Source organism: Tachypleus tridentatus, chromosome 4, assembly GCF_004210375.1.
Source record: "Tachypleus tridentatus isolate NWPU-2018 chromosome 4, ASM421037v1, whole genome shotgun sequence".
NCBI lineage: Eukaryota > Metazoa > Arthropoda > Merostomata > Xiphosura > Limulidae > Tachypleus > Tachypleus tridentatus.
Genome location: NC_134828.1, coordinates 4,828,662 through 4,850,879, shown reverse-complemented (window position 1 = coordinate 4,850,879; position 22,218 = coordinate 4,828,662). Strand labels below are relative to the sequence as shown.

Below are 22,218 nucleotides of genomic sequence, written 5' to 3'. Positions count from 1 at the left end.
AAGAAAAATCGAAATGCTGTAATTAAAAAAGTCAAAATGAACCGAGTTTAGGAAACGCCAACACAGAACTTGAAGAAAAATATGAATTAGAAGTTTTGTAGAATTGGTAGACTGGAAGGAATAAAAACTATTTGTTTTTTAAAAAAAGGTTGAATTTGAGTTATGTTTGGAAAATGGAAACAAACAAATGAGTTAGTGCATAGCTATAGAAGTTACTAAAATAATGAAAACCTCACAACATAGCACGATACTTTATGCTAGTAACAAATAAAACAAATCGACTTATTTTTAACAGCGAGTTAATATAAACAATCATTGGTACGAACTTTCAAGAGTGGACTTTCTCAGTATTCCAGCAGTTCTATAACCTTCTTACTTTCCTGGAAAAATACTAAGACCAGTGACGAATTTAATACATAGCAAAACTGATTTCAAAAAAATTTAATTCAGTAGTTTCGATAAATACAGCATGTATACATAGAAAATCAACACATCTATTTCATTTTATAATACGCTACTCGTATAATCTGTGTTTTGTATTTGCTATACACATTTGTATAAATATCAGTTATGATTTGTGCAAACGACTATTGACTTCATACGATAGTGATGAACGTGCTGGATTCTGGCATGGCCTAGTGGTTCGGATGCTGGACTCGCAATCTGGAGATGGATAGAATCTTGTACCCGAACATGCTTCCACTCTAACTCGTGGGGGCGCTATAATATGACAGTCAATTAATTATACGTTGGAAAAGAGAATCTCAAAAGTTGGTAGTAGGTGGTCCTTCTCTAACCTTGTCGCCTCAAAATTAAAGACGACTAGTGCAGATAGCCTTCATGTAGCTCTGTACGAAATTCAGCACACAAAGAAACGAAAATCAGCAGTCGTACATTTTGTTATCTTGTTGTTTGAACGTTTTAATAAAGTAAAACCAAATGTCTGGTAGAAAGTCGTACAATAAAAAAATATGTTCTTTAATGACCGAAGAGGAACTTGAGGTCACGAAGCCATCATCTCGTGCTGTAAATAAGGATTTCAACTTTAGATATATATATATACACACACACAACGCAGCAAAATACCGGCCGGTACTTGTTCCCTACGTAGGTGATAAATATATATGATCAGTCGTTATATATAGGCCAAGGCCTATCACACTAAACACGCCAGTTGGTTTACGTATCTGAAGCATTCTGTGCTTTAAGAGTTCAAGTAAAATTGGAGTAGAAAAAAATTAGCACAGGAACATAGTTGATGTTTTATGTTTTTTTACATTTTTGTGGTGCGTAAAACTTTCAATGAATGCATGACGTAGGTTCACGTTTCTCGGTGTTTCAAATTAATTCACTGTACTACATTTGTTTATTTCGAAGAAATGATTTCCTTTGGGCGTGTTGGAGGGAATTCGAATTAGCAATGAAAAATTACTACAGAATCGAAGTTACAAAACAAATTGTACGTTTTGTTCATACGGATTTTCCTATTATACTCTTAACTAATAAAATTTAGGTGACTTTCCAGATTAATCTAGTAGTCGATGTTTATCACCCATGTGAAAGTAGAAACTTTGACAGGAAACACATCAAACTGAACTGACATCTTAATGAAATATACTTTCATTGAATAATGTATAAGATTAAAACTATGCTAATCAGAAATAATATCTGTTTGTTGTTGAGAGCAAGTTAAAAATTGGTTTTCTACGTCTTGTCCACTGCATGGATCAAACCCTTAATTTATTACAAAGGTAATCTTGAACATCGCTGATACACCAGGAAGCAATCGAAAAAAAACAACACACGTTTTCTTCATACTGACAGGTTAAAACTTGAAAACTTATTGTTATAGAAATGTACTATTGGTGTACTGGTTAACACTTTAAATATATTACTAGCTCAGTTCAGCTAATGACTTATGACTTTCGCTCTATTATACGGTTCTAGTTCAAGTCCGCGCTATTACTTTCCCTCCCTCCAATGGCTCAGCTAAGCCTGAAGGTTTATCACAATAAAATCCGCGTTTCAGTCTTGTAGTGAGAACAACACGCAGGTAGCCCATTGTGTAGTTCTGCGTTTAATAACAAACAAACAAATAATGTCACGTGTTAACAATAAGATCTATCAATATGTATCTCAGGACGGCCGGTAAGGTATTAACACTTTTACTAATAAACCAGAGAACAACATTTCGACCTTCTCAGGTCATCTTCAGGTTAACCTAAGGATGCTTAAACCTTGTTCTGTACTTTATTTCAATTAAAGTATTAATAATCATACCAGCTGGTTTTAGAATACATTTTTATTTCATCACGAGATCTGTTAATGTACTCTTACTTTATTTTCTAGACTTATTTATAAGAAGACACTGAAAAAAAGGTTTGAAATACTGTAAGACAAAACTTATAACTAGATCACAGCGCACTTTTTATTGCCTTTGAAATTAAATCGAATGAAATAGATCGTAGCTACATCTGGTGAAAAAAAATAAGACGATTTAAAAAAAGCTAAAATACGATTAATTAAACACATTTTATTATTTCAGCATACGATTCCTGAAAACAGGACAATTCTGGAAAATCAAATAAAATCAATTTGAAGGACAAAAATCTAATTCGGGAGACATTTTACGGGAACTTGCCCACCTTACATAATATTTACTTCTAATCTCACTCCTAGTGTCTGAGCGTTAAATCTGTAGGATTTAACACTCAAAGCAGAATTATCATACTCATAATCCATTGTCTTTCTTTGTGTTTAGCATCAAATGAACAATATTCAGCTGTCAGTTCTTGCTATTTAAAGTTTTATATCCCAATTACCTTTTGGAATATGTTGCTACACATTTAGTGTCGTTTATTTGGTTGCTATGAAATAATAAGAAGCGAGTTGTTATATTTTTGTTGTTCACAATATAAGGCACGTCAGTGGAATATTTCTAAACACATCGTGAAAATGTACAGGTTGAACGAACCAAATGTAGTTTATCTTTAAAAAAACAAACAAACTAAATCTTAACCAGAAGACTGAAGTCATTATTTACTTTGAATGAGGAATAACATTTGAAATCAACTTGCAATTAGAACAAGTTATTAAAATTTAAAACCAACTTACAATATGAAACAGTCATTATGAGTTTGTACCGACTCACAATCTAAACTATCCCTTTGAAGTTACAAGTCAACCTGTAATCTGAGCCAGCCTTCAGAAACTTTAAACAAATCTACAGTTAAGTAGATTAAGTGAACGACACCCACAACCTGAATCAGTTCTTAACTATTCTAAACCAATTCATGATCTGAACCAGTCCTTAAAACTTTTGTAAATAACCTACAATCTGAAATAGTCCTTAGAAGTTTGAAATCAAGTTACCTTTTCTTTTCATCATCAAATCATAGTAGTTTTAGGGTTAAACTTTTAGGCCACAATATTTTCGTGTTTTATCGGCTGTTTGATCCTTAAACACAGTATGTTGTAAGCCCTAATGAACTTTGACAGTCCAGGAGTCCTTTATTGATATTTTTCACATTGCTGTTCCGAATTTACAACATGTCATTAAATACCACTGCCAACTCTTCGGCTATTCTAATCGAATAGTGGGATTTCACAGTCACGCTAACCAATAAGCTATGCCAAGCCCAGTTCCATTAAAAGACTTGTAATTCAAGTTTATTTACTCTGACTTAGATTTCACAAAAGCATAATGAGCAATGTAAGATCAGAGATAAGTTTACGGGCCTAACATGAAAATATAGGGCTTAATCACGTATCTTCATAGAATCTTTCTCTCTTACCTTGCAACCAGTCAGTTTGTAACTGAGAATGTTAACAACCACGATTTACATTAATGAATAAACATGGTTCTTCACACGTGTTTATCTCAATCTGCACATGACATTTCTGGTACTTCCACTTCACACTTACTTGGTTAACCGTCAAACATCAGCTTATCTGGATACTGTGGTAAGGTAAAAAGTGGCTATGTCACAAGTATGTAAAGTGAACTTGGATACAGCAGTAAGGCAAATAGTGGGCATATCACTAGTATGTAAAGTTAACTTGAATAATATCGTAAGGTAAAGAGTAGATATGTCACTAGTATGTAAAGTGAACCTGGATACAGCAGTAAGGTAAAGAGTGGGTATGTCACTACTATGTAAAGTGAACCTGGATACAGCACTAAAGTAAAGAGTGGTTATGTCACTAGTATGTAAAGTGAGCCTGGATACAGAAGAAAGGCAAAGAGTGGCTATGTCACTAGTATGTAAAGTGAACCTGGATAAAGCAGTAAGGCAAAGAGTGGCTATGTTACTACTACGTAAAGTGAAACTAGATACAACAGTAAGGCAAAGAGTGGCTATGTCACTAGCATGAAAAGTGAACCTGGATATTGTAGTAATGTAAAGAGTGGCTATGTTACTAGTACGTAAAGTGAACCTGGATACTGTAGTAATGTAAAGAGTGGCTGTGTTACTAGTATGTAAAGAGAATCTGGATACTGAAGTAATGTAAAGAGTGGCTATGTTACTAGTACGTAAAGTGAACCTAGATACTGAAGTAATGTAAAGAGTGGCTATGTTACTAGTACGTAAAGTGAAGCTGGATACTGTAGTAATGTAAAGAGTGGCTATGTTACTAGTACGCAAAGTGAACCTGGATACTGTAGTAATGTAAAGAGTGGCTATGTTACTAGTACGTAAAGTGAACCTGGATACTGTAGTAATGTAAAAAGTGGCTATGTTACTAGTATGTAAAGTGAACCTGAATACTGAAGTAATGTAAAGAGTGGCTATGTTACTAGTACGTAAAGTGAAGCTGGGTACTGTAGTAATGTAAAGAGTGGCTATGTTACTAGTACGTAAAGTGAACCTGGATACTGAAGTAATGTAAAGAGTGGCTATGTTACTAGTACGTAAAGTGAACCTGGATACTGTAGTAATGTAAAAAGTGGCTATGTTACTAGTATGTAAAGTGAACCTGAATACTGAAGTAATGTAAAGAGTGGCTATGTTACTAGTACGTAAAGTGAACCTGAATAATATCGTAATGTAAAGAGTGGCTGTGTTACTGGTAGGTAAAGTGAACCTGGATACTGTAGTAATGTAAAGAGTGGCTATGTTACTAGTATGTAAAGTGAACCTGAATACTGAAGTAATGTAAAGAGTGGCTATGTTACTGGTACGTAAAGTGAACCTGGATACTGTAGTAATGTAAAGAGTGGCTATGTTACTAGTCCGTAAAGTGAATCTGGATACTGAAGTAATGTAAAGAGTGGCTATGTTACTAGTACGTAAAGTGAACCTGGATACTGAAGTAATGTAAAGAGTGGCTATGTTACTAGTACGTAAAGTGAACCTGGATACTGTAGTAATGTAAAGAGTGGCTATGTTACTAGTACGTAAAGTGAACCTGAATACTGTAGTAATGTAAAGAGTGTCTATGTTACTAGTTCGTAAAGTGAACCTGGATACTGTAGTAATGTAAAGAGTGGCTACGTTACTAATACGTAAAGTGTACCTGAATACTGTAGTAATGTAAAAAGTGGCTATGTTAGTACTACGTAAAGTGAACCTGGATAATGTAGTAATGTAATGAGTGGCTATGTTACTAGTACGTAAAGTGAACCTGAATACTGTAGTAATGTAAAGAGTGGATATGTTACTAGTTCGTAAAGTGAACCTGGATACTGTAGTAATGTAAAGAGTGGCTACGTTACTAATACGTAAGGTGTACCTGAATACTGTAGTAATGTAAAGAGTGGCTATGTTACTAGTACGTAAAGTGAACCTGAATACTGTAGTAATGTAAAGAGTGGCTATGTTACTAGTACGTAAAGTGAACCTGAATACTGTAGTAATGTAAAGAGTGGCTACGTTACTAGTACGTAAAGTGTACTTGGATACTGTAGTAATGTAAAGAGTGGCTATGTCACTAGTACGTAAAGTGAACCTGAATACTGTAGTAATGTAAAGAGTGGCTACGTTATTAGTACGTAAAGTGAACCTGGATACTGTAGTAATGTAAAGAGTGGCTATGTTACTAGTACGTAAAGTGAACCTGGATACTGTAGTAATGTAAAGAGTGGCTACGTTACTAGTACGTAAAGTGAACCTGGATACTGTATTAATGTAAAAAGTGGCTGAGTTACAAGTACGTAAAGTGAACCTGGATACTGAAGTAATGTAAAGAGTGGCTATGTTACTAGTATGTAAAGTTAACTTGAATATTATCGTAAGGTAAAGAGTAGATATGTCACTAGTATGTAAAGTGAACCTGGATACAGCAGTAAGGTAAAGAGTGGGTATGTCACTTGTATGTAAAGTGAACCTGGATACTGTGGTAATATAAACAATAGATATGTCAATAATATGTAAATTGAACCTGGATACAGCAGTAAAGTAAAGAGTGGTTATGTCACTAGTATGTAAAGTGAGCCTGGATACAGAAGAAAGGCAAAGAGTGGCTATGTCACTAGTATGTAAAGTGAACCTGGATACAGCAGTAAGGCAACATCGTAAGGTAAAGAGTGGCTATGTTACTAGTACGTAAAGTGAAACTGGATACAGCAGTAAGGCAAAGAGTGGCTATGTCACTAGCATAAAAAGTGAACCTGGATATTGTAGAAGTGTAAAGAGTGGCTATGTCACTAGTATGTAAAGTGAACCTGGATACAGCAGTAAGGCAAAGAGTGGCTATGTTACTAGTACGTAAAGTGAAACTGGATACAGCAGTAAGGCAAAGAGTGGCTATGTCACTAGCATAAAAAGTGAACCTGGATATTGTAGAAGTGTAAAGAGTCGCTATGTTACTAGCACGTAAAGTGAACCTGAATAATATCGTAATGTAAAGAGTGGCTACGTTACTAGTACGTAAAGTGTACTTGGATACTGTAGTAATGTAAAGAGTGGCTCTGTTACTAGTACGTAAAGTGAACCTGGATACTGAAGTAATGTAAAGAGTGGCTGTGTTACAAGTACGTAAAGTGAACCTGGATACTGTAGTAATGTAAAGACTGGCTATGTTACTAGTACGTAAAGTGAACCTGGATACTGTAGTAATGTAAAGACTGGCTATGTTACTAGTACGTAAAGTGAACCTGGATACTATAGTAATGTAAAGAGTGGCTATGTTACTAGTACGTAAAGTGAACCTGGATACTGTAGTAATGTAAAGAGTGGCTATGTTACTAGTACGTAAAGTGAACCTGGATACTGTAGTAATGTAAAGAGTGGCTATGTTACTAGTACGTAAAGTGAACCTGGATACTGAAGTAATGTAAAGAATGGCTATGTTACTAGTACGTAAAGTGAACCTGGATACTGTAGTAATGTAAAGAGTGGCTATGTTACTAGTTCGTAAAGTGAACCTGGATACTGTAGTAATGTAAAGAGTGGCTACGTTACTAATACGTAAAGTGTACCTGGATACTGTAGTAATGTAAAGAGTGTCTATGGTACTAATACGTAAAGTGATCCTGAATACTGTAGTAATGTAAAAAGTGGCTACGTTACTAGTACGTAAAGTGCACCTGAATACTGTAGTAATGTAAAAAGTGGCTATGTTACTAGTACGTAAAGTGAACCTGAATACTGTAGTAATGTAAAGAGTGGCTATGTTACTAGTACGTAAAGTGAACCTGGATACTGTAGTAATGTAAAGAGTGGCTATGTTACTAGTACGTAAAGTGAACCTGGATACTTTAGTCATGTAAAGAGTGGCTACGTTACTAGTACGCAAAGTGAACCTGAATAATATCGTAATGTAAAGAGTGGCTGTGTTACAAGTACGTAAAGTGAACCTGGATACTGTAGTAATGTAAAGACTGGCTATGTTACTAGTACGTAAAGTGAACCTGGATACTGCAGTAATGTAAAGAGTGGCTATGTTACTAGTACGTAAAGTGTACCTGGATACTGTAGTAATGTAAAGAGTGGCTGTGTTACAAGTACGTAAAGTGAACCTGGATACTGTAGTAATGTAAAGACTGGCTATGTTACTAGTACGCAAAGTGAACCTGAATAATATCGTAATGTAAAGAGTGGCTGTGTTACAAGTACGTAAAGTGAACCTGGATACTGTAGTAATGTAAAGAGTGGCTATGTTACTAGTACGCAAAGTGAACCTGAATAATATCGTAATGTAAAGAGTGGCTGTGTTACAAGTACGTAAAGTGAACCTGGATACTGTAGTAATGTAAAGACTGGCTATGTTACTAGTACGTAAAGTGAACCTGGATACTGCAGTAATGTAAAGAGTGGCTATGTTACTAGTACGTAAAGTGTACCTGGATACTGTAGTAATGTAAAGAGTGGCTGTGTTACAAGTACGTAAAGTGAACCTGGATACTGTAGTAATGTAAAGACTGGCTATGTTACTAGTACGTAAAGTGAACCTGGATACTGTAGTAATGTAAAGACTGGCTATGTTACTAGTACGTAAAGTGAACCTGGATACTATAGTAATGTAAAGAGTGGCTATGTTACTAGTACGTAAAGTGAAACTGGATACTGTAGTAATGTAAAGAGTGGTTACGTTACTAGTACGTAATGTGAATCTGAATAATATCGTAATGTAAAGTGGCTACGTTACTAGTACGTAAAGTGAACCTGGATACTGTAATAATGTAAAGAGTGGCTGTGTTACAAGTACGTAAAGTGAACCTGGATAGTGTAGTAATGTAAAGACTGGCTATGTTACTAGTACGTAAAGTGAACCTGGATACTGTAGTAATGTAAAGAGTGGCTATGTCACTAGTACGTAAAGTGAACCTGGATACTGAAGTAATGTAAAGAGTGGCTATGTTACTAGTACGTAAAGTGAACCTGGATACTGTAGTAATGTAAAGAGTGGCTGTGTTACAAGTACGTAAAATGAACCTGGATACTGTAGTAATGTAAAGACTGGCTATGTTACTAGTACGTAAAGTGAACCTGGATACTGTAGTAATGTAAAGAGTGGCTACGTTACTAGTACGTAAAGTGAACCTGAATACTATCGTAATGTAAAGAGTGGCTACGTTACTAGTACGTAAAGTGAACCTGGATACTGTAGTAATGTAAAGAGTGGCTGTGTTACAAGTACGTAAAGTGAACCTGGATACTGTAGTAATGTAAAGAGTGGCTATGTTACTAGTACGTAAAGTGAACCTGGATACTGTAGTAATGTAAAGAGTGGCTGTGTTACAAGTACGTAAAGTGAACCTGGATACTGTAGTAATGTAAAGAGTGGCTATGTTACTAGTACGTAAAGTGAACCTGGATACTGTAGTAATGTAAAGAGTGGCTGTGTTACTAGTACGTAAAGTGAACCTGGATACTGAAGTAATGTAAAGAGTGGCTATGTTACTAGTACGTAAAGTGAACCTGGATACTGTAGTAATGTAAAAAGTGGATATGTTACTAGTACGTAAAGTGAACCTGAATACTGTAGTAATGTAAAGAGTGGCTATGTTACTGGTACGTAAAGTGAACCTGGATACTCTAGTAATGTAAAGAGTGGCTATGCTACTTGTACGTAAAGTGAACCTGGATACTGTAGTAATGTAAAGAGTCGCTATGTTACTGGTACGTAAAGTGAACCTGGATACTGTAGTAATGTAAAAAGTGGCTATGTTACTGGTACGTAAAGTGAAGCTGGATACTGTAGTAATGTAAAGAGTGGCTATGTTACTAGTACGTAAATTGTTTGTTTGTTTGTAAAACGTTCTTCCCAAGCTAGAAAAGGTGTACTTTAGCTATCCTTACATTTGATGTTATACAGTAGAGAGAGGAAATCTGTTTAACACCATCTGTGGTGAAATTGTGGTCTGTCTTTTCCTGAATGACACTTATAACAAGTCGTGAACCAATAACTAAAATTAACATTCAATAACAAAAACAGTGTTTACATATATATTTCTGGCTGTATTTTTACATACATAAGACCTTTATCTTAACAGTATTTGTCCTACGCAGTTTCCAAACATATTTTTGGCTGTATATTATTATATATAAAGACCTTATCCTAAGAGTTTTTGTACATAGTTTTCATAGGTATTTCAGGCTGTATCTTTATATAAACAAGAACCTCAACGTAGCAGCGTATGTTATACAGAGTTTATATACGTGTTTCTGACTGTATCATACTATGCATAAGGACCTTATCTTAACAGTGTTTGTCCTACACAGTTCATACACGCATTTCTTGCTGTATGTTTCTATATATAAATATGTTAAAGTATTAGTGTTTGTTTTACACAGTTTAAATACGCATTTCTGGCTGTATCTTTATATACATAAGAACCTTAACGAAACAGGATTTGTTCTACCCTGTGTATATATCGGAATTTCCTGCTGTATCTTTATATACATAAGAACCTTAACGAAACAGGATTTGTTCTACGCTGTGTATATATCGAAATTTCCTGCTGTATCTTTATGTACATAAGAACCTTAACGAAACAGGATTTGTTCTACCCTGTGTATATATCGTAATTTCCCGCTGTATCTTTATATACATAAGAACCTTAACGAAACAGGATTTGTTCTACCCTGTGTATATATCGGAATTTCCTGCTGTATCTTTGTATACATAAGAACCTTAACGAAACAGGATTTGTTCTACCCTGTGTATAAATCGGAATTTCCTGCTGTACCTTTATATAGATAAGAACCTTAACGAAACAGGATTTGTTCTACCCTGTGTATATATCGGAATTTCCTGCTGTATATTTATATACATAAAAACCTTAACGAAACAGGATTTGTTCTACCCTGTGTATATATCGGAATTTCCTGCTGTATCTTTGTATACATAAGAACCTTAACGAAACAGGATTTGTTCTACCCTGTGTATATATCGGAATTTCCTGCTGTATCTTTATATACATAAGAACCTTAACGAAACAGGATTTGTTCTACCCTGTGCATATATCGGAATTTCCTGCTGTATCTTTATATACATAAGAACCTTAGCGAAACAGGATTTGTTCTACCCTGTGTATATATCGGAATTTCCTGCTGTATCTTTGTATACATAAGAACCTTAACGAAACAGGATTTGTTCTACCCTGTGTATATATCGGAATGTTTTGCTGTATCTTTATATACATACGAACCTTAACGAAACAGGATTTGTTCTACCCTGTGTATATATCGGAATGTTTTGCTGTATCTTTATATACATAAGAACCTTAACGAAACAGGATTTGTTCTATCCTGTGTATATATCGGAATTTCCTGCTGTATCTTCATATACATAAGAACCTTAACGAAACAGGATTTGTTTTACCCTGTGTATATATCGGAATGTTTTGCTGTATCTTTATATACATAAGAACCTTAACGAAACAGGATTTGTTCTACCCTGTGTATATATCGTAATTTCCTGCTGTATCTTTATATACATAAGAACCTTAACGAAACAGGATTTGTTCTACCCTGTGTATATATCGGAATTTTCTGCTGTATCTTTGTATACATAAGAACCTTAACGAAACAGGATTTGTTCTACCCTGTGTATAAATCGGAATTTCCTGCTGTACCTTTATATAGATAAGAACCTTAACGAAACAGGATTTGTTCTACCCTGTGTATATATCGGAATTTCCTGCTGTATCTTTATATACATAAGAACCTTAACGAAACAGGATTTGTTCTACCCTGTGTATATATCGGAATTTCCTGCTGTATCTTTATATACATAAGAACCTTAACGAAACAGGATTTGTTCTATCCTGTGCATATATCGGAATTTCCTGCTGTATCTTTATATACATAAGAACCTTAGCGAAACAGGATTTGTTCTACCCTGTGTATATATCGGAATTTCCTGCTGTATCTTTGTATACATAAGAACCTTAACGAAACAGGATTTGTTCTACCCTGTGTATATATCGGAATGTTTTGCTGTATCTTTATATACATAAGAACCTTAACGAAACAGGATTTGTTCTACCCTGTGTATATATCGGAATGTTTTGCTGTATCTTTATATACATAAGAACCTTAACGAAACAGGATTTGTTCTACGCTGTGTATATATCGGAATTTCCTGCTGTATCTTTATATACATAAGAACCTTAACGAAACAGGATTTGTTCTACCCTGTGTATATATCGTAATTTCCCGCTGTATCTTTATATACATAAGAACCTTAACGAAACAGGATTTGTTCTACCCTGTGTATATATCGGAATTTCCTGCTGTATCTTTGTATACATAAGAACCTTAACGAAACAGGATTTGTTCTACCCTGTGTATAAATCGGAATTTCCTGCTGTATCTTTATATACATAAGAACCTTAACGAAACAGGATTTGTTCTACCCTGTGTATATATCGGAATTTCCTGCTGTATATTTATATACATAAAAACCTTAACGAAACAGGATTTGTTCTACCCTGTGTATATATCGGAATTTCCTGCTGTATCTTTATATACATAAGAACCTTAACGAAACAGGATTTGTTCTACCCTGTGTATATATCGGAATTTCCTGCTGTATCTTTATATACATAAGAACCTTAACGAAACAGGATTTGTTCTAACGAAACAGGATTTGTTCTACCCTGTGCATATATCGGAATTTCCTGCTGTATCTTTATATACATAAGAACCTTAGCGAAACAGGATTTGTTCTACCCTGTGTATATATCGGAATTTCCTGCTGTATCTTTGTATACATAAGAACCTTAACGAAACAGGATTTGTTCTACCCTGTGTATATATCGGAATGTTTTGCTGTATCTTTATATACATAAGAACCTTAACGAAACAGGATTTGTTCTATCCTGTGTATATATCGGAATGTTTTGCTGTATCTTTATATACATAAGAACCTTAACGAAACAGGATTTGTTCTACCCTGTGTATATATCGGAATGTTTTGCTGTATCTTTATATACATAAGAACCTTAACGAAACAGGATTTGTTCTATCCTGTGTATATATCGGAATTTCCTGCTGTATCTTCATATACATAAGAACCTTAACGAAACAGGATTTGTTTTACCCTGTGTATATATCGGAATGTTTTGCTGTATCTTTATATACATAAGAACCTTAACGAAACAGGATTTGTTCTACCCTGTGTATATATCGTAATTTCCTGCTGTATCTTTATATACATAAGAACCTTAACGAAACAGGATTTGTTCTACCCTGTGTATATATCGGAATTTTCTGCTGTATCTTTGTATACATAAGAACCTTAACGAAACAGGATTTGTTCTACCCTGTGTATAAATCGGAATTTCCTGCTGTACCTTTATATAGATAAGAACCTTAACGAAACAGGATTTGTTCTACCCTGTGTATATATCGGAATTTCCTGCTGTATCTTTATATACATAAGAACCTTAACGAAACAGGATTTGTTCTACCCTGTGTATATATCGGAATTTCCTGCTGTATCTTTATATACATAAGAACCTTAACGAAACAGGATTTGTTCTATCCTGTGCATATATCGGAATTTCCTGCTGTATCTTTATATACATAAGAACCTTACGAAACAGGATTTGTTCTACCCTGTGTATATATCGGAATTTCCTGCTGTATCTTTGTATACATAAGAACCTTAACGAAACAGGATTTGTTCTACCCTGTGTATATATCGGAATGTTTTGCTGTATCTTTATATACATAAGAACCTTAACGAAACAGGATTTGTTCTACCCTGTGTATATATCGGAATGTTTTGCTGTATCTTTATATACATAAGAACCTTAACGAAACAGGATTTGTTCTATCCTGTGTATATATCGGAATTTCCTGCTGTATCTTTATATACATAAGAACCTTAACGAAACAGGATTTGTTCTACCCTGTGTATATATCGGAATTTCCTGCTGTATCTTTATATACATAAGAACCTTAACGAAACAGGATTTGTTCTACCCTGTGTATATATCGGAATTTCCTGCTGTATATTTATATACATAAGAACCTTAACGAAACAGGATTTGTTCTACCCTGTGTATGTATCGGAATTTCCTGCTCTATCTTTATATACATAAGAACCTTAACGAAACAGGATTTGTTCTACCCTGTGTATGTATCGGAATTTCCTGCTCTATCTTTATATACATAAGAACCTTAATTAATGTAATTGTCTTTTTTCAACACAGTTTATATACATATGTCTGACTGTATCTTTATATACATATATCTGACTGTATCTTTATATACATATGTCTGACTGTATCTTTATATACATAAGGACCTTAATGTAATTGTTTCTTCTACACAGTTTATACACGTATTTCTTGCGGTATATTTTTATCTATAAAAAAACATTAACCTAGCGGCGTTTGTTCTGCACATTTTATATACATATCTCTGGCTCTATATTTATATACATAAGGACCTCAACGCAACAGTGTTTCTTTTACACAGTTTACATACGTAAGTACCTTAACGTAACAGTGTTTGTTCTGCACAGTTTATAATAGTACACCTGTCTGTATCTTTACATACATAACGACATTACTGTGACATTGTTTTCTCTATACAGTTTATATAAGTATTTCTGTTTCTATCTTTACATACATAACGACCTTAATGTGACAGTGTTTTCTCTATACAGTTTATATAAGTATTTCTGTTTCTATCTTTACATACATAACGACCTTAATGTAACATTGTTTTCTCTATACAGTTTATATAAGTATTTCTGTTTCTATCTTTACATACATAACGACCTTAATGTAACATTGTTTTCTCTATACAGTTTATATAAGTATTTCTGTTTCTGTCTTTACATGCATAACGACCTTAATGTGACAGTGTTTTCTCTATACAGTTTATATAAGTATTTCTGTTTCTATCTTTACATACATAAAGACCTTAACAGTGTTTGTACTACATTGTTTATATACGTATTTCTGTCTGCAGCTTTCTATACGTAAGAACCTTAACGTAACAGTTCTACCCAGTTCATATACGTATTTACAGCTGTATATGTACATAATTACTTTAGCAAAATATTCACGTATTTCTCGCTGTATATTTACGTACATAAGGACCTTAACGCAACAGTCTTTCTTCAACACTTTTATATACGTATTTCTGTCTGTATCTTTATATATATATATATATATATAAGGACGTAAACGTAACAGCGTTCGTTTTAAACAGTTTAATTACGTATTTCTGGTTGTATCTCGACATACATAAGGACCTTAACGTAACAGTGTTTGTTCTACACAGTTTATATACGTATTTCTGGTTGTATCTCTACATACATAAGGACCTTAACGTAACAGTGTTTGTCCTACACAGTTTATATACGTATTTCTGGTTGTATCTCTACATACATAAGGACCTTAACGTAACAGTGTTTGTCCTACACAGTTTATATACGTATTTCTGGTTGTATCTCTACATACATAAGGACCTTAACGTAACAGTGTTTGTCCTACACAGTTTATATACGTATTTCTGGTTGTATCTCTACATACATAAGGACCTTAACGTAACATTGTTTGTCCTACACAGTTTATATACGTATTTCTGGTTGTATATCTACATACATAAGGACCTTAACGTAACATTGTTTGTCCTACACAGTTTATACACGTGTTTTAGACTGGATATTTACATCCATAAAGACTTTAACTTAACAGTGTTTGTTCTTCCCAGTTTATATGCGTATTTCCGTCTGTATCTTTATGTTCATAAGAACCTTAACATAACAGTGTTTGTTCTATACAGTTTATGTACATGTTTTTGCCTACGTCTTTCTCTAACTAATTACCATAGCGTAACAATGTTTGTTCTCACTTTATATACGCATTTGTGGCTGTATATTTAAATGCATTAGGGACTTAACGTTAGAGTGTTTGTTCTACACAGTGTATGTAAAGGTATTTCTGGCTGTATCTTTTATATATAAGGACCTTAACGTAACAGTGTTTGTTCTACTCATCTTGTATACGTATTTCTGGCTGTATCATTTGATACATAAGGACCTTAAGGTGAGAGTGCTTGTTCTATACAGTTTATATACGTAATTCTGGCTGTATCTTTACATACCTAAAGACCTTAACGTGACCATGTTTGTTCTGCACAGTTTTATACATATTTCATGGTGTACTTTTACACACATAAGGACCTTAACGTAACAGTGTTTGACCTACACAGTTCATATACGTATTTCGGGCTGTATATTTAAATACATGAGGATCTTAACGTAACAGTTGTATAAAGTTTATATACCTATTTCCGGCTCTATCTTTATATACGTAATTACCTTAAGATAACTGTCTTTGGTCAACACAATTTATATACGTATTTCTGATTTATATTTGTATACATAATGACCTTTATGCAACAATGTTTATTCTGTACAGTTTATATACGTATTTCTGTCTGTATATATATATATATATCTAAGAGTCTTAACGCAACAGTGTTACTTCTACACAGTATATATGCTTATTTCTGGATGTATCTTTCTATACATAAAGACATTATCTTAACAATGTTTATCCTACACAGATTAGATACGTATTTCTGATTGTATCTTTATATACAAAAGGAATTTAACGTAAAAGTGTTTGTTCTATACTTTTATATACGTGTTTTGGTCTGGATATTCATATGCATGAGGACGTAACATTACTTGTTTAACAAAGTTTATACACGTGTTTCTGTCTGTATCTTTATATACATAAGAATCTCAACATAACGGTTTATATAAGTATCTCAGGCTGTATCTCTTTTTACATAAGAACCTTAACATAAGAGTATTTGTGCTATACAGTTTATATACGTATTTCTGGCTGTTTCTCTCTACACACATGGAAGATAACGTAACTATTAGTTCTACACATTTTATACTCGTATTCCTGTACATAAAGATCTTTACTTAAGATTGTTTGTTCTACATATATTATTTACGTATTTCAGGCTGTATCTTTCTATATATAAGCACCACAACGTAACAGTGTTTGTTCTACACAGTTTATATACGTATTTCAGCATGTATCTTTATATATTCAAATATAAAGCTAGAAATAGTGCAGAAACTTTGTACAACAAATACTGTTACATTAATATCCTTACGTATATAAAGATACAGACTGAAATACGTATAAGTACTGTATAGCACAAACACTGTTACATTAATATCAATATGTATATAAAGATAGAGCCAGAAATACGTATATAAACTGAGTAGCACAAACACTGACTGCTACGTTATTGTTCTCGTGCATAGAAAGATAACGCTAGAAACATGTATATAATCTGTGTAGAACAAACAATGTTACCTTAAGTACCTTATGTATGTAAGAATAAGTCTAAAATACCTATATAAACTGTATAAAACAAACCCTGTTACATTACTGTTCTTATGTATATAGAGATACAGCCAGAGATCCGTATATGAACTGTATAGAAAAGGTACTGTTAATTTAAGACATTTATCTATACAAATATACAGCCAGAAATACGAGTATAAATTTTGTACAACAGTGGCTCGTTAAGGTCCTTATGTATATAAAGATAGATCCAGAAATACGTAAATGAGCTGTATTGAACAATTAATGTTACATTTAGGTCTTTACGAAAATAAAGATACTGTTACGTTAAAAATCTTTCGTGTATAAAGATACAAAGAGATACATATATCAATTGTTGTAGAACAAACACTTTTACGTTAAGGTCTTTATGTATTCAAATATAGAGACAGAAATACGTATATAAAGTGTGTAGAACAAACACTGTCACATTAAGGTTTTTATGTATAGAAATGTATACAGACAGAAATACGAATATCAACTATCTAGGACAAACATTGTCACATTAAAGTCTTATGTATATAAAGTTACAGAGAGAAATACGTATACAAACCATGAAGAACAAACGCTGTTACATTAAGGTTATGTATATGAAGGTACATATATAAACGTATATAAACTGTGTAGAACAAACAGTGTTACGTTATTGTCTTTACGTATATAAAGATAGAGACGGAAATATCTATATAAAGTGTATAGAACAAACACTGTTATATTAAGGCCCGTATGTATATAAAGATACAGCGGGAAATACCTCTATATACACTGTATAGAACAAACCCTGTTACATTAATTTACTTATGTGTAGAAAAACACAGCCAAAAATACGTATATAAGTTGTGTATAACAAACACTGTAACGTTATGATCTTTATGTATAGAATGATAAGCCAGAAACACTTATATAAAATTGTGTAGAACAAACACTGTTAAGTTCTTTATGTTTGTAAATATACACCCACAAATGCGTAGCAGTGTTTGTTTTACACGAATTATATACGTATTTCTGTCTGTATCGTTCTATACATGAGAACATTAATGTGCCAGTGTTAGTTGTACAAAGTTGATACAGGTATTTCTGACTGTATCTCTGGCTGTGCCGTTCTATACTTAAGAACATTAACGTAAGTCTGTTTGTTCTGCACAGTTTATATACGTGTTTCTGACTATTTCTATACGTAATGATCTTAACGTAAGTCTATTTGTTCTATACAGTTTATACACGTGTTTCTGACTCTCTCTCTATACGTAATGATCTTAACGTAAGTCTATTTGTTCTATACAGTTTATACCCGTGTTTCTAACTCTCTCTATACGTAATGATCTTAACGTAAGTCTGTTTGTTGTATACAGTTTATACACGTGTTTCTAACTCTCTCTCTATACGTAATGATCTTAACGTAAGTCTATTTGTTTTATACAGTTTATACACGTGTTTCTAACTCTCTATACGTAATGATCTTAACGTAAGTCTATTTGTTCTATACAGTTTATACACGTGTTTCTGACTCTCTCTATACGTAATGATCTTAACGTAAGTCTATTTGTTCTATACAGTTTATACCCGTGTTTCTAACTCTCTCTCTATACGTAATGATCTTAACGTAAGTCTGTTTGTTGTATACAGTTTATACACGTGTTTCTAACTCTCTCTCTATACGTAATGATCTTAACGTAAGTCTATTTGTTTTATACAGTTTATACACGTGTTTCTAACTCTCTCTATACGTAATGATCTTAATGTAAGTCTGTTTGTTCTATACAGTTTGTACACGTATTTCTGGCTATTTCTCTATACGTAATGATCTTAACGTAAGTCTGTTTGTTCTATACAGTTTATACACGTGTTTCTGACTATCTCTCTATACGTAATGATCTTAACGTAAGTCTGTTTGTTCTATACAGTTTGTACACGTATTTCTGGCTATTTCTCTATACGTAATGATCTTAACGTAAGTCTGTTTGTTCTATACAGTTTATACACGTATTTCTGGCTATTTCTCTATACGTAATGATCGTAACGTAAGTCTGTTTGTTCTATACAGTTTATATACGTGTTTCTGACTATTTCTCTTTTCGTAATGATCTTAACGTAAGTCTGTTTGTTCTATACAGTTTATACACGTGTTTCTGACTATTTCTCTATACGTAATGATCTTAACGTAAGTCTGTTTGTTGTATACAGTTTATACACGTGTTTCTAACTCTCTCTCTATACGTAATGATCTTAACGTAAGTCTGTTTGTTCTATACAGTTTGTACACGTATTTCTGGCTATTTCTCTATACGTAACGATCTTAACGTAAGTCTGTTTGTTCTATACAGTTTATACACGTATTTCTGGCTATTTCTCTATACGTAATGATCTTAACGTAAGTCTGTTTGTTCTATACAGTTTATACACGTGTTTCTGACTATCTCTCTATACGTAATGATCTTAACGTAAGTCTATTTGTTCTATACAGTTTGTACACGTATTTCTGGCTATTTCTCTATACGTAATGATCTTAACGTAAGTCTGTTTGTTCTATACAGTTTATACACGTATTTCTGGCTATTTCTCTATACGTAATGATCTTAACGTAAGTCTGTTTGTTCTATACAGTTTATACACGTATTTCTGGCTATTTCTCTATACGTAATGATCTTAACGTAAGTCTGTTTGTTCTATACAATTTATACACGTGTTTCTGACTATTTCTCTATACGTAATGATCTTAACGTAAGTCTGTTTGTTCTGTACAGTTTATACACGTATTTCTGGCTCTATCTTTACATATTTAAGGACCTCTACGTAACAGTGTTTGTTTTTCACAGTTCATATACGTAATTCTGGCGGTATCTTTACATACCTAAGGACCTTAACGTAACAGTGTTTTTTTTTCACAGTTCATATACGTATTTCTATCTGTATCTTTATATACATAAGGACATCAACGTAACAGTATTTGTTGTACAAAGTGTATGCACATATTCCTGGTTGTATATTTGTATACATACGGACCTTAACAGTATTTGTACTACACAGTTTATACTCGTGTTTCTGATTAGATATTTACGTACACAAATACCTTAACTTAAGAGTGGTTGTTTTATACAGTTTATATATATTTCCGGCTATGTCTTTATATGCATAATTACCTTAATGTCACTGTGTCTGTTCTAGAAAGTTCATATACGTATCTGTGGCTGTATCTTTATATACATAGACTTTGACGTAATTCTATACAATTTATATAGATATTTTCCTCTGTGTCTTTATATAAATAAGAACCCTAACATTACAGTTTTTTTGCAGTTTATACACGCATTTGTGGCTGTATATTTTTATATGTAAAAATCTTAACCTAACAGTGTTTGTTCTTTACAATTTAGATACCTATTTCTGTCCGCATCTTTATATACATAAGGACGTTAACGTGAAAGTGTTTGTTCTAGACAGATGATATACGTTTTTCTAGCTGTATCTCTATATACATAAGAACCTTAACGTAACAATATTGGTTCTATACAGTTTATACACGTATTTCTGTCTCTATCTTCACATACCTAAGGAGCTTAACGTACCAGTGTATGTTGTACAAAGTTTATACACGTATTTATGGCTGTATATTTCTATACATAAATACCTTCACTTAGCAGTGTTTGTTCTATACAGCTTATATACGTATTTCTATGTGTTATTTTTCTATACATAAGGAGATGAAAGTAAGTGTTTATTTCACAAACATAAGTTTATTTGACAAACCTAAGTTTATTTCAGTAATTTAAGTTTATTTCCCTAGTCTAACTAAGTTTATATCACAAACCTAACTAAGTTTATTTCACAAGCTTAACGAAGTTTATTCCCTAGTCTAAGTTTATTTCAGTAGTCTAACCAAGTTTATTTCACTAGTCTAACTAATTTTATTTCTCTAGTCTAACTAAGTTTATTTCCCTTGTCTAAGTTTATTTAACTAATTTAAGTTTATTTAACTAATTTAACTTTATTTCACAAACCTAAGTTTATTTCACAAGCCTAACTAAGTTTATTTCACTAATTTAAGTTTATTTCACAAACCTAAGTTTATTTCACAAGCCTAACTAAGTTTATTTCAATAATTTAAGTTTATTTCACAAACCTAAGTTTATTTCACAAGCCTAACTAAGTTTATTTCACAAGCCTAACTAAGTTTATTTCACTAATTTAAGTTTATTTCACAAGCCTAACTAAGTTTATTTCGCAATATTGGACAGTGACGCCATTTGAGCCAGGTTTTCTTCGAGGGTAAAGCATATATGTACATTAATTTCTGTAAAGGACTCACCCTTTAGATGACGTAGCAATATTGTAAGTTGATAAACAGAAGAACTTGGCAGTTATGAGAAATGATTAAAAAAAATGGTTGATTTCAATTTTGTGCATGTTAATTTCGAATAAAAGTAGTCCATTAACCACGTGCTCTACATTTCTTGAAAAAAAAACGGTTTGGGTGGAGCAGGCAGCTATTCTTCTGTCTCCACCTAGCGACAGTTCTAATGCAGTTCGACTGTTCTACTTTTATTCGTTATTGACATATAATTTTATTTTTTTATTTATATTATTGTGAACACCTCTTTAGAAGTTTTGTGTATTATGCTTTAAATATTTTTATCCCATGTTTTTACAGGTTGTTTAAAATATTTATATCAATAATTTTTACCCATTTATCTATTTGTTGAAGTGCATTGGCGTACGTTTTGTTTCTAGTCCTGATTTGGCCTGGCATGGCCAAGCGCGTAAGGCGTGCGACTCGTAATCCGAGGGTCGCGGGTTCGCGCCCGCGTCGCGCTAAACATGCTCGCCCTCCCAGCCGTGGGGGTGTATAATGTTACGGTCAATCCCACTATTCGTTGGTAAAAGAGTAGCCCAAGAGTTAGCGGTGGGTGGTGATGACTAGCTGCCTTCCCTCTAGTCTT

General features: G+C 33.4%; 1 long non-coding RNA gene across 1 annotated transcript; it reads right to left on the bottom strand.

Annotated features, from left to right (window-relative positions):
* Positions 1-422: 422 nt before the first annotated feature.
* On the bottom strand, positions 423-21,791 carry LOC143248480 (uncharacterized). The gene is made up of 2 exons (XR_013027006.1): positions 21,588-21,791; positions 423-1,024 (listed from the first exon to the last, which is right to left on the bottom strand). It is a non-coding gene; the product is annotated as an uncharacterized LOC143248480 (long non-coding RNA).
* Positions 21,792-22,218: the final 427 nt, after the last annotated feature.